Raw genomic sequence first — 17,502 nt, forward strand, 5'->3', positions numbered from 1 at the left:
TATAGTGTGTACATACTACTTACACACTACATATACTACACACATATAATCTATATGTAGTATACAATTTTTTGTGTTGCCATCTTTTAAGTGTACTGATTTTCAAAAAAGATTCTCAATTTTGTTCACATAGGAACAGTGGTTATGTGATACTTTAGTTTGTTTCTTTGTTCATTAGTTCACTTATTTACTTTTATGGTTGTAGGAATGCCTCAAACATGCCAGGTACCCAGAGCCATACCTCAGCCCTTATTTAGTTTGTATTGTCACCCCAAACTATGGGTCAATCAATCCTGTGATCTCAACTAATCAAGATGTTGAGATGGGAGAATCATAGTTGGAAGTCAATCCAGGCCAAAAAAAGAGGGTGCAGAGGGAACCCTATCTCAACAAACAAATGGGATAGTATAGTTTATAACCACAATCTCAACAAGGTAGGAAATAGAGGTAAGAGAATTGTGGTCTATGGCAGGCCCCAAGAAAAGCATAAGATTCCCTCTGGAAAATAAAGTACAGAAAAGGGCTATAAACATGTATGTGTGGCTCAAGAGGTAAAGTGTTTGCATAGCAAGAACATGTACTTCAGTTCAAATTTTAATATGAAAAAAACAACTATGAGTTGATTTATTTTTATCATTGGTTTAAAAAATGAAGTTGCAAGCAAAATAAGGAAAAAGATGAGAAGATGCGTGAGGGAGCAACAGACAAAGACAAAGAGAAAAATTGGTTATTACCCAATTTACGTTAGCATTAGGATGATTTTGGAATCCACTAGCTGTATGTTCTGACTATGTTCTATGGGCATCTCACAGTAAAAGAGGAAAACACCATGTTTTCCCTCTGATGTGTTATCTATGATACCTTTCCAATATCATAACTCCAGTACCAGCCTGGTTTCCAGCAGGGCTATCTGCAGGCTGTACAGGTCTGCCAGGGTCTTTCTGGTCAGAAATCCTTAGACTGTGATTTGGCCCTACACTCTCCAAGCATGCAAAATATAACCATGACATGAATGACATTTGTGCATGTGGGTTGAAGTTTCCAGGTGGCCTGTGTGTGTTATGACTGTGCTTGGCCTCAAAATAAAAACAAATTGACAGTCCCTCCCCTCCCCCAAGCCAGTGCCAATTTTTAAATAAAATGTCTAGTGGTGATTTATTGCCAATGCAAACTGCCAGACTGGCAGCCCCATTTACCTACTAAGCAGACAAATCAGTGAAAGCTATGTCAACCTTGCCAGTTTTCCAAAGAATGTTCTAGAAGTCATTAAAAATACCATGCTTATACTGTTGTAGATTTCTTATTTATGTCCATAGGGAAATAACACATCTAGATGACATTAATGGCTTAAGAAAGTGGTCCTTCTTCCCTTAGGGACTTCCCAGGATTGTACAAACTCATTTTCCACAGATGATATTCTGGCTTAACTATCAAGCAGAGAGTGTAGAAGAAAGAATTTCTTTCCTGTATCTAATATCATCACAGGGGCAGGTTTCTTACCACTTCCCCCAGGGAGCAAACACCTGCCATGGTGATTCTCAAGAGGGACTTTTCTTCCTTATTCCTCTCCAACATATAAATAACAGTGTCTCTCGGCCAAGGTGTAATTTTTCAAATGTTGACTTAGATCGTGTTTGGCTGTATCCATCCCTATTATTCCCTAGCAATCTGATCTATCCCTGCCAGAATAAAGCACATGTGATTTTTGTGTTGCTCTGGTCATAGGCATTTCTTCCTCTTCAGGAAGACCAGTTCAAAAATGATTACTACATACAATGTAGTTCAAGGGTAAAGAAAAAATAATCCAAAGTCATCAATTCCTATTTCTTTGAGATCATGGAAACGCTAGGTAACAAATGAAACCTTTTCCAGTGTTTCTTAAGCTGCCCAAAGTGACTAGCTACCAAGTCAGGCAAAAGACATCCTTCCTGCTTTCACTGCCTCTCTATCACTTACACACACACCTCTGAACCATTTTCTTCATGTATTATTTAATAAACTGTTTAGAGCATGCCGAATTACATTTATTACAGAATTCAACCCTAGAAATGTGTGAGAATATGCTAAATTGTTTGCTACCTAAAGTTTTAATGAGAGTATAATACCTCCAGCCCATATGCTTTGAGAACGTTATCCTTAATTATGTAACATCGGTATTTTACTGATATCTGTTAACTGCTGGAGCAGCTGTGGTTTTCTGCTTTTTTGCACCGCTCAGGAGGAGCAGCGAGTTCAGTTTCCCCTTTTTGGGGAGTTGCAAAATCCATGCCCCAAACAGGTGTGTGCAATCACGAACCACAGTGATGAACCCAAACTGCTGCCTTTCTAAAAATTCCCCTCACCAGTGACACACGCTGGTCAAGGTTGCACAACCTTGTTTTCCACCGGTTATTTTGATGATTCATTCCCCCGTGGGGAGGTGAAGTTTAGCCATTGTTTCTCTGCTCCTGCTTCTGATAATTAGAGGAATCACTTCCTCATTTTGATTATTTCTCTCTCTCTCTCTCTTTCTTGCTCTTGCTTTCACTCCCTCTTTTCATTACCTTTTTTCTTCTTTTATAATAATGAATTCTGAACTCTTGGATGTATTGAACTAGCCTGTCATCTTCTTCATGGACAAAGATTAGGAGAAATAAATTTAAGAGGGAGAAAGGGAGACAGAATCTCTTCAAGTTGTTACTTCATGTTATTGAACCAGCTGTATGGCATGTAAGTATAAAGTAATTATTCATTAACAATATAGTAACTCAAGCTAATGAGACAGCACTGTCCAGTTCCAAGTGGTAACTTTGGAAAACTTCCCACTGATTCTATGGAATTTTTTTTGAAATTCTCATCAGTCTCCCTCTTATTATTTTCATTGTTGAATATTATGTTTTCTTTAAAGGAAAAGTTTCATTTTTGTGAACATGCAGTTTATTAAGAGCCTAGCCTCTTAATAAACTGATTGTCTTCTTTTTAATAAAAACAAGTTAGTTGTTTAATATTAAAATTCAGATCTATGAGAAAAGAATATAATGAATTGAAAAAACTACTCAGATTTGTGGAGGAGAGATGCGAAAATTTTTTCCAAGTGGCGTACAACATTACACACATTGTAATCTTCCCAACATGACTGACTGACTAAAACAACAGTCCTCTGTAAATTTTATACATTTGCCAAAATTATAGTATTTTGCCCTCCTGTCTTTGTGTGTGTGTGTGTGTGTGTGTGTGTGTGTGTATGTGTATGTGTGTGTGTGTGTGTGTGTGTGTCTGTCTGTCTGTCTGTCTGTCTGTCTGTCTGTCTGTCTGTCTGTCTCTGTCTGTCTGTCTGGAAAAAACAGCTCCTCACTTTCATTTTCCTTGTTAAGCAATCAGATAATACAGTTATGCTTTAGGAATTGCTATCCCAGTTAATATTAACTGAGTAGATATACAAATACACCAGCCCATTTCACACTGTTTTGATGGCATGGATTTTCTTTGAACTACAAAGTGCTGTTCACAATTAGACAACAACTATGGGATGTGGTGATGCAAATATTAGCACTAATTTACTACCTTGAACAGGTGACTAGACTTCAGGCACTTCAGCTTTCTCATCTGTGGAAAATAATGTGAGCTTGACATATTAAGAGTGTTACATATTATTAAATCATATATGAAACAATACCTGGCATAGATGCAATTAACAAATCTGTAAAACCTGTTGCTTTCATGACCACTGCTATTGTTGCCACCAAGCTTCTCTCTTGGAGTACTAGCACTTGGAAGGCAAGTACCACGTCATAGACATGTTTGCTACCTAACATTCAGAATTATGTCTGTTCCATGATGAGACTTAGCAATTGTGTATTGAACTAACTGCACATCTCTTTCTGAATAGTTCTAAAGTTTAAAAATTGAGAATAAAAAGCTGAAGATTTTTAATGAATCTATTGGAAAACTTAGGCCAGGGGCAAGTGTAATTTGATTTATAACATACTTTATGTTCACTGGCAACTGAACCATATAGATCATCATTTATTATAAAGTAGCTGATTTATCCAGCTTTTTCTTTTTATCCTCTGGTGTTTTAAAAAGTTTGTTCACTATTAATACAAAATTATTTTACTATAAGTAATCACAAACAACCTTTTATTGGGTGACTTTAGGTAGTTTAGATAATATAGCAGAAGTCATAGGCTAACTCCAGATGGGAAGGTAGTAGGTGGAGAACTTTGGATAGAAAGAACATTGAGCCACTACTTCTATAATTCTTGGTAAGCTCAGGGGTGTGGCCTCCATGAGGGTTGGCAGAGCACTGAAGCAAAATCACACTTCCCCAAACACACTCACTGCGTTGAAATCTGCTCAACCTTTCCCAGATATAAACCTAATGCCAAGTCCTCACAAAAGAACCATATAAATTACTCTCAGATATACTATGGACTTAAAAGGCAATTTGTTACACAAATAAATTTAAACAGTTCACTTTGTCATTGTAATTATTACATACTTTTCTTTGCTCTATCTTCAGGCTACATTTTTCAGGAATCAGATGACTTTGAAAAGAAAATAATTCACTGATGAGATGGACTTAGGCATAGTAGATTATTAAACAAGTTGACCTTTGTGAATCCAAAGCAATTGTTACACCTGCATAAATTTAAAGGTAGAAAGATGGGTTGTTCTTTCAAGTAATATCTTACTAGAAAAGTTGAGGAGGTTGCAACCACCCCCTCCAACCAGTAGTCAAGTCTGATGAATCTTGGTGAATGGCTAGTCCACCAAAAAGGAAACGGCTTAGGGAATGAGTTCATTATCCCTGAAGGAATGATGGCCCTTAGGGAGCCCTTCCAATATGCCCAACAATTAAAATGCAGTATACAAGAATGCCTTTCATTCTTCACTCTTGGACTCTGCTGATGAGTGATTCTCATCTTACCGCTAGAGCACCTGTTTACATAGAACTTGGCCCTAGGTACCCTCCTTGAGAAAATGTTGCTTTGTCACAGCACCTAGAGAAGAAGTTAGATAACCACACTTAGGAGAATTACAAACAAGGAACAGAAACTTTAGACTTTTTTTTAATCTTAGGTTGGAATCCCATGACCCATGATTTTGCAAGTACCAAAGGAAATTCAGCTCAGGCAATGAAGGTCTTATGATACATTGCCTTGTAATTTCTTAATAGCTAAACCCTAAGTTGATACCGGAAAATAGGAATAACAATAAAGTGGCCATGGGGAAATATGCGATCTAGGCCACTGACAATTCATCATCCTTATTTCTCACCCCATTGTCTGGGACCACCCTCCTGGGCAACACCTCATCCTTGGTTTCTGGCTATCTGCCCTTTAGTCTGTGTCCTACTGGGGACAAGGACTGAATCTTCCCTGTTACCCCAATTCATAACACAGAAATTGGCCCAAGTGAGAATCATAGTGCTTTGTTAAAGTAATAAATGAAATGATATATAAATCTCAGTCTTTTTAAAAGGTTTATTTCTGAATAATAATACACTTTGCAATCTGGTAAGCTTATATAGTAAGCAAAGATACTTAAAGTGTCAGGCACTTTCCTTTCTCTTGATCACTTAGATATTTCCCTAGAATATCACTCATTCATCCGTGGATTGTCATAGAATCTTAAGTGTTATAAATGAAGAAAGAATGGAGTGATGAGCCCTGTAAGACTCAGGGTGGCCTGAAACCAAAATCCTACTGGTCTCAGTCTTCTGAATAGCTATAATTACAGAAGAGAGACATTAGCATCTGGCTTCTTTTATATCTTTTTTAGATTAATTCAAAACAAAATTGGTAACTTTGTTGTATTATAGAAGGTTCAGGCTGCTTTACCTAAAAGATAACAGCTCGTTGAAATTTTTTTAATTCAGTTCATATGAATGAAATTATATATGTTAAGTAGTTTTTGTACATTTTTATTATAAAAATGCTGTACAGAGGGTTTACAGTTACATGAGCAAGGTAATGACCAACCCAGATGCCCCTCGGTAGATGTTCTATGCCCCCATCAGGAAGAATGGCATTGTCCCATCTGTTAGGAAATGGAAAGTCTTGGAAAAAATTATATTAAGTGAAGTCAGCCAGGCCCAAAGAAACATAGGTCTCATGGTTTCCCTTATTTGCAATAACTAGTATATGTCTGGGACAAGCAGAAAAGGTCAAAAGCTATGGACATATGACCAGATAAGATGATGTTAAGTGAAATGAACCCCAAGATAGGGACACAGTGTTTTTTTTCTTTCTTGCTATTGTTCCTAATGTATTTATAAGGTACCATGTGATTTTTTGTTTCTTTGTATGTTCCTCCCCCATGGTATAATTCCTATTTTCACTGTATTTGTTTCTGGTACCATGCATCTTGTATATATAATTCTCTAGCTTAGGGAGGGGAAGGGAAACAACAAAATGCTTAAATAGGGATACAGGTTGACCCATTGTAACAATGAGATGTACAAGACACTATGTTGAAAAACAAACTTTACAATTTAGGTGGGGAGGGGGGAGAAGGAAGGGGGGAGTGTAGTTGTGGAGGTGGGAAGGGAAGGAGGGTAGGGGAAAAACAAAGGAGGAGGTAACAATGCTTGATAAGAAATGTACTCATTACCTTGCTCATGTAACTGTAACCCCTCTGTACAAACTTTTTACAATAAAAATGTACTTAAAATAAGTAGTTTTACTATTATCTTTATTTTCAAATAATGGAATCTGAAACTAGAAGAAACTAGAGAATTGATAGAAAACTCACTAAAATCTGAAGACTAAGTAGTTGGGTTCATCACTTTTAAAGGAAATAATGTTCTTTTATAGAAACAAAAACTGATAGAGAGAATGTGATGGTATAAGGAAAACACTGTTAACAATCGCAATGAAATAGATGAAACATTACAGGAAGAGACACTGAGAATTGTATAAACATTGCATGAATAAAACATTAAAATATTACTAAGGAATGTAAATTCTCTAAAATAATCAGAAAGATCTGTCCTCATTAAATCATACTCTTTTTGCACCATCAAAATATGCATAGGTACTAGAGAACCAGCAATAAGAATGTTAAGATTAATGCCAGACAACAGTAGCTCTTGCCTGCTGAGATCCAAAGCATAGAAGTGTGAAGTCAGCACAGATAGAAAAGTACACAAGAATCCATCTTCAAAATAACCATAAAATGCCAGCAGTGTGGTTGAAGTAATAGAGTATCAGTGGACCAAGCAAAGCTAAGCAAAAAAATAACAACAACAAAAAGAGATAGTATTTCTGTCTCAACGGTATCAAGAGTTTAATACCTCCAAAACCAAACAAGTACTCTTCTACCAAATGCCAGGTTATTCCAGTGTGATTCACATAGCTGAAACTGGCACCACCATTTATACAGGACAGGACTATAGAATCCTCTCTTCTTTACCATGCAAATCAAAGCAACCAGCAAGCCCTACTGAAATTCTCTCCTAAGCATTACTGTAACATGTTCTTCTCCATCTCCACTAACCACTCTAAACTTCAACTATCATTATATCTCTGGTTCACAATGATAAGGTTCCCCAAACTGTCTGCTCCATTTGTAATCAGATGAGCCATGGGACAAATTGTGATCCTTTCTGAAAGAAAACTTTTCAATGACTCTGTAACATCAAGATCTAAATTCAAACATTAGTTCATTGGGAAAGATATTTTTTAATAATAACAGGTTCTCTTAGTATTCTATTCTACCCTTCCTTGTTCCTGAACACAGATAATATTTGGTTGTATGTTAATTAGTTTCTGACATTTTATTTGTAGTGTTTAACCTAATATAGTAGGTGTTCCATAGATAATTGTTAAATTCAATATAGTCCTTAGACTTGGATCAGATGAGCCTTTGTCATTGACCTCCTTGTAAAGATTGAATTACAACAAGCACACACACACACACACACACACACACACACACACACACACACACACACACACCACACACATACACACATACACACACATACTATAAAATAAAGAACAATAGGCATCTTCACCTACTTGGCTACATAACCACAACACAGTGTTACCTATAATTTTACCAATATAACTCATAATATTACCCCAATTTCTACTGTCAAAATCTGTGCCACTCAGAATCCAGGGCCATGTTTCTTCTAATTTCTTGTCCTATTTATTTTATTGGTCATGGTCATGGGTCTTGAATTTAGGACTTGGGCACTGGGACTGAGCTGTGGTAGAGCTCAAGGTTAGAGTTCTACCACTTTAAGCCACAGTTCCACTCCCAATTTTCTGGTGGTTAATTGAAGATAAGAGTTTCATGGCTGGATTTTAACTAAGATCCTCAGATCTCAGCTTCGCGAGAAGCTAGGATAGGCATGAGACATCAGCATCCAGCTCCCTGCCCTAAATTTTGAAGTATAATAAACAAAATAGTTGAGTATTACATTGATATTCACATTGGAAAGAACTCTATATCAACTGAGTTGAAAGTTGAAAATACCCTATCAGGTAAGAGAAAAGACAAATCTCTTCTGTGTAAGTCATTTAACATTTAGTGAAACTCTCATTCTGAGAAACTTGTAATTTTTCAGAAGTATCCAGCAGTTTTCTTCTACTCGTGGTTCAATCCATAGCTGCAGAGAGAGTTAAAAAACAAGTAGGAGAGAGTTACAAACCAAATAGGAGAATTTTTCATGTGTCCAAATGGGAAGGAGAAGATGAGAAGATAGTGGCTATATGTGGCTAAAACATTTTAGGGAAATTTTGAAATGTATATAAAAATTTAACGTTTCACACCCTAGAGAATCATATAACTCATCCTATTCTGTTTATATACTTCAGCGCTACAGTGATCTTTGGCAAGTTTCTCTACCTCACAATGGTTCAACTTTCTCCTTTGTAAAATGGTAAGGATGCTGATACCTGTTTCATACATGGTGAAGTTGGGGGTGGGGGGAAGAATACTTCCTTTACAATACATATCACAGTGGCTGACAGTAGTAATATTTGACAGCTTAAGAAATACCCATCTTCTAAGAAATATATGCATTATCCTGCCCATGTAATTGTAGCCCCTCTGTACAGTATGTTCTCAAATAAAATAAAACAAATTAAAAAAAAAAAAGAAATAGCCATCTTCTTTGTCCTTCTCTTCTTCCTTCTCTTCATTACCAGTATTAGCCCAACTCTTTCTTTCTATCTTTGTATCTTTAACTAATGGAAACAGGAGCCAGCACTTCATGCTTATAATCCTAGTCACACAAGACACTGAAGCCTGAGGACCAAACTTTAAAGCCAGCCCAGGCAGGAAAATTCATGAAACTCTTATTTCCAATTATATATCAAAAAGACAGAAGTAGTGCGGAGGCCCAAGTGATAGAGAAAAAAAAGCTAAGAAACAGTGTCCAAGCTTGGAATTCAACCCCCAGTACCAGCACAAGAATAAAAATACATAAGTAAGGAAAGTCTGGCATTAGAAGTTAGGGAAAAATGAGATATAACATATATGCTAATAGAAAATGATGCTTAATCTACACTATTTAAATAAAAATAACTGCAGAAAAAATCTACGATATTATACCATGTTTATTATGATTATATATGTGTGAATATCACATACTTAGATATAATGAAAATAAAATTACATACAAATTTGTTTTACCTTTTGAAAAGAGTCCCACGGGCACAACAGGTATTAGAAAGACTTGACAGAGACAGGAGCCAGTGGCTCACGCCTGTAACCCTAGCTACTCAGGAGACTGTGATCTGAGGGTCTCAGTTCAAAGCTAGCCCGGGGAAGAACGTCCATGAAACTCTTATTTCCAATACACCACCAGAAAACCAGAAGTGGTGTTGTAGCTCAGGTGGTAGAGCACTAGCCTTGAGCTGAAGAGCTGAGGGACAGCACCCAGGCCCAGAGTTCAAGCCCCATGACTGACAAAAAAAAAAAGACTTGACAAAGGTGATTACATCAAAATAAAATGTTTTATTTTTTGTTTGTGTTTTTTTCCCACAGCAAAGGACATATTTACTGGATTACAAAGACAGCCAACAGACTGGAAGAAGATCTTTACCAGCAATACATATGACAAAGGCCAAATATGTAAAATATACAAGGAGCTGAAGAAACTAATACCTTCTAAAACTAATAAACCAATCACTAAATGGGCAAAGGAACTAAGGAGAGACTCTCGGAAGAGGTAAGAGTAGCAAAGAAACATATAAGGAAATGATCATATAAAATAATATTTGTTGAAATGAACTTCAGGAAACAGCAGTAAGAGAGTTTTTTTCTTTCTTTGAACATTTTTGTTTTTTTTTATTTTTGTCTTGTTTATCTGTCTTTTCCGTGAGGGAGGAGGAGTGGGAGCACAGAAATGGAGGAACAAAAGGTGAACAAATGCAGCAGTGGTACCCACTAGATACTATGTTGAAAATGAATGATACAACTTGTGGGTGGAGATGGGAAGAAAATCTGGAATGGATACTGACACTGTCCAAAATAATTGCACTCTTTACCTGACTTGAATAACCCCTCTGTACATCATCTTTACAATAACAATTCAAAGTTTTAAACTGTTTTATGTGGCTAGATGTAGGATATTTGAATGTAGGATATATGTTGATTCTGTTGAAGTTCTTTTTCATTTTCAGATGTTGAAGCTATTAGTGTTCACACATTCCAGAACCTGGGGGTTTTTGTTGTTGTTTTTGTTTTGTTTTATGTTGATTGGTTGGCTGGTTGGTTTTTAGCACCTCACTGTCTTCCTTGAAATCATGTGACTACTCTTGGTCACTGAACTGCAAATAGACATAACATGTATCATTTGTCCAGCAATAGAGTTTAGAGGGGGTTCGACATATCCATACTCTACTGCTCTATCATTTTGTGCTCAGCAACTTTGAGAACTGTATGATGCTACTGGTGTAGCTATCAAAAGATCAGCACAATCCCTTAAAACAATTCTAAAAATGCTTTTCTTGTAGACTCTATTCCTTAGGGTTCTGTAAGCTTTTGAAACTTAAGGAGATAACAAAGTGAAATGAACCAATGAAATTTTCTAGTAAGAAATAATGAAGGATTATTATTTTCCTTTCATATTCCCACACATGGAACTTTATCATTAAACTTTCCTTATGATTGAAATCTTTGAAGAACATTTTGGCATCTTTGGACATTGGTTAAAGAAAAGAAAAAAATGAAAGAAAATAAAAGAAAGCTGAATAACTTCAGAGCAATTTCAGGAACCAAGTGCATTGTTTAGATTTTGCTTGATTTTTTTTCTAAATTGCAAATCTAAATATGCAGCAAGCTTCAAATATCTGTTTGTACCAACAGCTTGGAAAATAGAGACAGATCATACTGAGACTCAGACTTTGCCTTGGAATGGGCCACCTGCAAACAACTCTGTAAGAGACAATATGGAATGAGGTAGGTATCCTTGTAATATAGGAAGCTTTCTAAAAGAGAGCTTTGACTTCTCTAAGGGAGTTCTAATCATAAATTTAGTTTTGAAACTTATCAATACCCTAAATAAATGTGCTTAAAATAAATTATACCTCTTTCTCCCTTGCTATTCAATAGAATGAGTATTTTTTAACTGTGTTTACCTGTATTTTCTCACAAAGATATATTTCTATTTAATCTGGCTCTATCTATTGTTACATGTAAGTATTTGTACTGCTGCTTGAATCATTTGATTAACTCTCATTAGGAATTGGTAAATAGTGGTTTAGTATTTTAAACACATGAAAGTCAGTCCAAAATCAGATTTATGTCAGTTTGGTAATTTAATTGAAAAGCCATGGCTACATCTCAGAGAGCTAGAGGAGTGATCAGATTGCATATTGAGCAGTAAACTATGGAATGCTGCTTACATAGCACGTTTTCCTCTTACCATGTTTCACCAGTGTAGGTATAGGTAGAAAACCTGCAGATAAAATTGCACAACAAAATCAGATGTAAATTACATGAAATAAGATATTTAACACGCATTTTTCCCAGTCAATCCTTCAATAGAATCTTCATTATCACGTAAACTCGTAGTTAACTATTCTCCAGCAATGCTAAAAAAAAATTAGTTTTGGGTTTTCAGCAGCCAGAAGCTAACATTTCCTAAGCATATGTAATTTTAATATCATATTATCTTTACCATGCAAGTAACCTTGTATCCTCATTGTTGGACAACTATACTTTCTGTACGTCTTAACCCCATGTATGTGATCAACACACATTTTATTCATCAGTTGTATTGTTCATAGGTAATTCCTTTTTGCTACCTAAGATAATACAAATATTTTCTTAGGAAAAAACATAAATACAAATAATACTACCAGAAGTCATCATATATGTCAACATTTTCAACCTCAATTCAAGGACTATTATGTCAGAATTTTTCCTTCTTGGAACTGATGTTACAACATCACTTACTAGATCTTTTCCATTCCCTTTCTTAATCTCCCAGGATTTCTATCAGAAAACATAAATTCTTTTGACAGTAATTTACAATATTTTGCATTTTATGTATCAAAAATAGTCTCCTATGTTTATCTTTGCCCCCTCCAATAATGAATCATTTTGAAAAATATTTTATATTATTACCATTCAAGGAAAAAAATAGAAAGTGAATATAGTGAAACTCATCAAGAAATTATTGTAAGTATGAAACACTGGAATCAAACTAAACTTACCTAACAAAATTGATCAAGAAAGAATGCTATACAGCCATTAAACATATTTCTGAAGAAGAAAAAATGACATAATATCTACTCATTATGTGTTATTAAATAGAAAAAAATCATATTGAGTATTTTTATATCTACTGTGATCTTAAGTTTATGAAAAGAAAACAAAAGTATATGAGAAAATATTAACACTTGTAATTTCTGGAAAATAAGGAGTGAAGTCTTTATTTTTTTACTTGTCTCTTATTTTCTTACTTTCCTTATTTGACAGATAATATAAACTCTGACAGAGCGTTTTACATCTTTTTTGTATATATTTGTATTGTAAAAATACTGTACAGAGGGGTTACAGTTACATGAGTAGAGTAATGAGTACATTTCCTATCAAGCATTGTTACCTCCTCCTTTGTTTTTCCCCTACCATCCCTTCCCTCCCTACCTCCCCAACTTCTCCCTCCCTACCAGCACCCCCCAAGTTGTAAAGTTCATTTTCAACATAGTATCTTGTACATCTCCTTGTTACAATGGGTCATCCTGTAAACTTACTTCAGCATTTTGTTATTTCCCTTCCCCTCCCAAATTAGAAAAATGTATATACAAGATTCAGGGCACAGGAATCAACAGTGAAAACAGGGGTTATACCATGGGGAAAGAACATCCAAAGAAACCAAAAAAATCACATGATACATTGTAAATACATTAGAAACAACAGTAAGAAAGATAAAACTTCTTGTGTCCCTATATTTCACTTAGTATCTTTTTTTTCTTTTTAATGTATTTTATTGTAAAAATACTGTATAGAGGGGTTACAATCACATGAGCAAGGTAATAAGTACATTTCTTATCAAGCATTGTTGCCTCCTCCTTTATTTTTCCCCTACCATCCCTTCCCTCCCATCAGCATCATCTTATATGGTCATATGTACATAGCTTTTGAGCTTTTCTGCTTGTCCTAGATATATACTCATTATTGTAAACAAGTTTTATATCTTTCACTGGCATTTGCTCAGTCTAACCAGTAAGTGCCATCATTTCTTAAGTAGAATGATGCAACTCATTCCATAAGACTCAACCACAATTTAATTCAGAAATGGAAATTATCTTGAAATACTCAGACTTACCCAGGGTCAAAACCCTGAAGCTGACACTAAAATGTGTCTATCCCACAACAAGGCTGTCAGTGCTGACACTTCAGCTTCAGTGGCTCTGTCAGTTCCTGTTGGTGTAGATCCTCTTTGGGCTTGCTATTCTACTCAAAGTTAACTATAGAAAAAAAAAAACCCTTAGGAATTCTAACCCTTTTAATAACACCTTAATTTTGTGAGTTGATTTATTTCAAATACAAAATAAAGGACCTTTGCAGTTGAAAGCATCATTTTGCTACTCCCTAGTCAGTTATTTTGTACAATAAAAGAAATTTTAACATGAAAGGCAAAGGCCATGATTTCAAAATAAAATAATCAGCTTCTCAAGCAAAGACAGTGTGTCCACCATGAACTAAAACATATTTGTAATGATACTACTGAAAATATTATCACCAACCAGTTGGCCTAGGATTTCTGAGATTTTCTTTATATGCAAGGGTAGTTTCTTTGATAAACTAAGGATTTATTGAAAAAAATGACTCAAATCACAAATATATTTTTGTTCACAACAGTTGACATACTCCTAAGAACAATGCAGCAATTATGTCATACCCTTTAAAACTTTTCTCCTTTCAAGCTAGGTGTGATGACTCAAGCCTGCAATCCTAACTTCTTGGGAGGCAGACACTGGAGATCCTAGTTCCAGGATATCCATGTGAAAACAAAGTATTGGAAGATGAAGTTGTTGAGATTCTATGTTGTCAAATAACTGAGAGCAGTACCCCTATCATCTCATGCTACAAGGGGAGCACAAATAAGAGGATCAAAATCCATATCAAGACCTACCATGAAAATAACTGACACAAAGAAGGGATGCTGAATTGACTTAGTGATAGAGATCTACCTAGCAAGTGCAATGCCCTGAGTTCAAACCCCAGTACTGGGAAAAAAAATAATAATGACCTTCTTATTATCTAGAGAAGTTAAAAAAATAAAGGTTCAGAGATGCATATTTTACTTATTTCCCATCGTTAATATTAGGTAACCTTTAAAATGGCTGTTGTATAACCCATCTCACCAGAAACTCAGCTTCTTTTTGGAGGCCACAATTATGTTGGTTTTAATGGAATTCTCTACCCTATATGAGCACCAAAGCCATGATAAACCTATCATGCCACATCTGAGCAAGTTATGGCTTTCTTTTGACAACCTACACAGAATGAAAACAAAGATTAATATCATCAAGTAGAAGTTTTAAAGCAACAAAAGTTTTAACAAGAACTAAGGATAGAAACTAAAAGTAAAGCAAAAGTAGAATCCCTGCAGACATTGGGTTTCAGCTAATGGCTTTAGGTAGTACTTAGAGAAGGGCCAACACTCATAATCATGTTTTCTTCATAGTTTCTTAATCCAAATTCAAAGGTAGTGGTTTCTTTTATGAATATTTTATCAGACAAGAATAAATGTAACATTTTATTTGGATTACACCACTTGGAGAAAGGGGGAAAAAAGAAAAGCCAATAAATCTTAAAGAGTTAATTATTTATACAGAAAAAATTTACTTTCTGTGTTGTGACTTGTTTTATTGTACACTGCAGTTCAATTTAGATTAAGAAGAAGAAAGATTATTGTTTCCCAACAGAGATGTATCATAAATAAATACAGGAGAGTTTTTTTATATCTGTGCCAAGCCATCTACTCATATTCAGAATAAAGAAAACAAATACATGCCTAAAATTCTTGACGAAACAACTAACTACATGTAGTATCAAAAATTTAATAGTGGAGCCAAACAGAATGGCCAGATTAAAGGAGCCGTCAATAGAAGACTTTGGCATAATATTGACCTTACCCTTGCTGGCTCTCCATTAGTATCTATTTTACCCCAAACCTGTGCAAAATACAGTATCATTCTGTGGGTAAGAATTCACTCTTATATAATGTGATACTGGTTGCCAGAAGGGTCCTTTGGTAATCTCAATATGGATCATTAATAATCATTACTTCTAACACTAAAATGTCTACTATCCTATGCAAAAATGATGAACATCATAGTTGACAGATAGACGATTGGTATATAGACATAAAGATACTAGATATAGAGATACAGGTATTATGTGTATATGTACGTATACATATACATAAACATATGTGTATGCATATGAATATATGTGTATATATTTATGTATATATGCATATATGTATATATGCATATATAAGAATATGGTATAATAAACCTACCAAATACTGTTGACAAATGAAGGGGGAGATAATAGGTATATGGCCGAAGGGAGTAAATTTGTTCAAAGTACACTATACATATATATATGGAAATTTCACAAGTAAACCTCGCATAATGCAAATACTGTTAACTCAAAAATAAATAATAAATTAATTTTGAAGGAAAGTTTCCATCCTTGGAGCAAAGTAAGTAAGCACTTGATGAAAACTATTGAATTGGAAGGATGGATAGCTGGAGGGATACATGGAGAATTATAAAATTGAACATTACCAAAGCTCATCAAGATAGTAATAAAACCCTGCTAAACAGTTATAAAACTATATCCATATTAAGAATGATCCAGATTTGGGAGATTTCTCTATAATAGAAATGAAATTGTTGAATTTAAAATCAAGTCCAACATTCAAAACCATCAGTTTACTCTATTCATCATTCATTTCTTATAACACATCTTATAATAAAATTGACCTACATAAAAAGTCCTCTGTCATTAGCAAACCTCACAGTTCCTTTCAAAATTATAAAATAGTAGTTACCATTAATTAAACCCTAAATAATGACCAGCTTCTGGGCAATGAGTTTCAGGAATATAACCTCATTCTGTGTTCACAAAAAATTTGCTAATTACACTTATTTATTAGCAAAGATCTTCTGAAAATCTTCTAAATGTTTTATGAACTTAGGAATGAATCAGACAAAAAATTCTAGTTGTTATAAAGCTTGTAATTTTGTCAGACTGAAGAAAAAAGTAAGCAATAAATATGTTTTTTTAAACAAAACCATCTCAAGGCATTTATTGTCACCTGATGATAACACAAGGTCATCAGAACTGCACACACTCCATCTCAATAACAAGGCTATCATCAAATAATATCAAACAATATGAGTGGATGCTTTAAGATTCCCAGCCAAAAACAAAAAAAACCTCACTTCACTGATCATTTCTAGTTGGAAACACTTTGTAGTAGAGTAATATTATCTCCTTTTAGCATGACCCGATCCAGTTGTTTTCTTGACTTTGTTTTAACTTTCTTTTGTGTCATCTAACACTAGGTTCAAGAATTCATCAAAACCAAGGATACAACCCTTTATCTGCATATTCATTTGCTCATAGAGCCACACCTGAATCTGAGATCTATTTCATAAATATCTGATGGTGAGGTTGATGGGCAACACCATCACCTTCTGCATCTTTTGGCCTTGGTCTTAGTACACCATGGTAGAATCTTACAAAGACCACACCAACCAGCACACCACCCTAGAAGGTAACCACATGATGCTTATTATTAAATTATTATTATTACTTTTATTATTATAACTTTTTAAAGATGAAGAAGTTAATGTTCAGATAGTTAAATAACTCTCTGAAGAAATTAGTGGCTGTAAGTGACAGGGTTCAGGAGTCAAATCAAGGACTCTGGAGCTCAATAACTTGAGTTGCACTCTGAAAACTGAGGCAGAATGCTACAGAGAACTTGGAGTCCAAACCTGGCTGCTGAAGTCATGAGGGAGAACACTTGCCACA

The 17,502-nt window shown here is 35.1% G+C and overlaps 1 pseudogene; it reads right to left on the reverse strand.

Moving 5' to 3' along the window:
• Positions 1-16,921: 16,921 nt before the first annotated feature.
• On the reverse strand, positions 16,922-17,195 carry LOC138838151 (small nuclear ribonucleoprotein E-like; annotated as a pseudogene).
• Between the last annotated feature and the right edge of the window lie 307 nt (positions 17,196-17,502).

Source organism: Dipodomys merriami, unplaced genomic scaffold (genome assembly GCF_024711535.1).
Source record: "Dipodomys merriami isolate MVZ:Mamm:240054 unplaced genomic scaffold, mDipMer1.0.p SCAF_1, whole genome shotgun sequence".
NCBI classification, from domain to species: Eukaryota; Metazoa; Chordata; class Mammalia; order Rodentia; family Heteromyidae; genus Dipodomys; species Dipodomys merriami.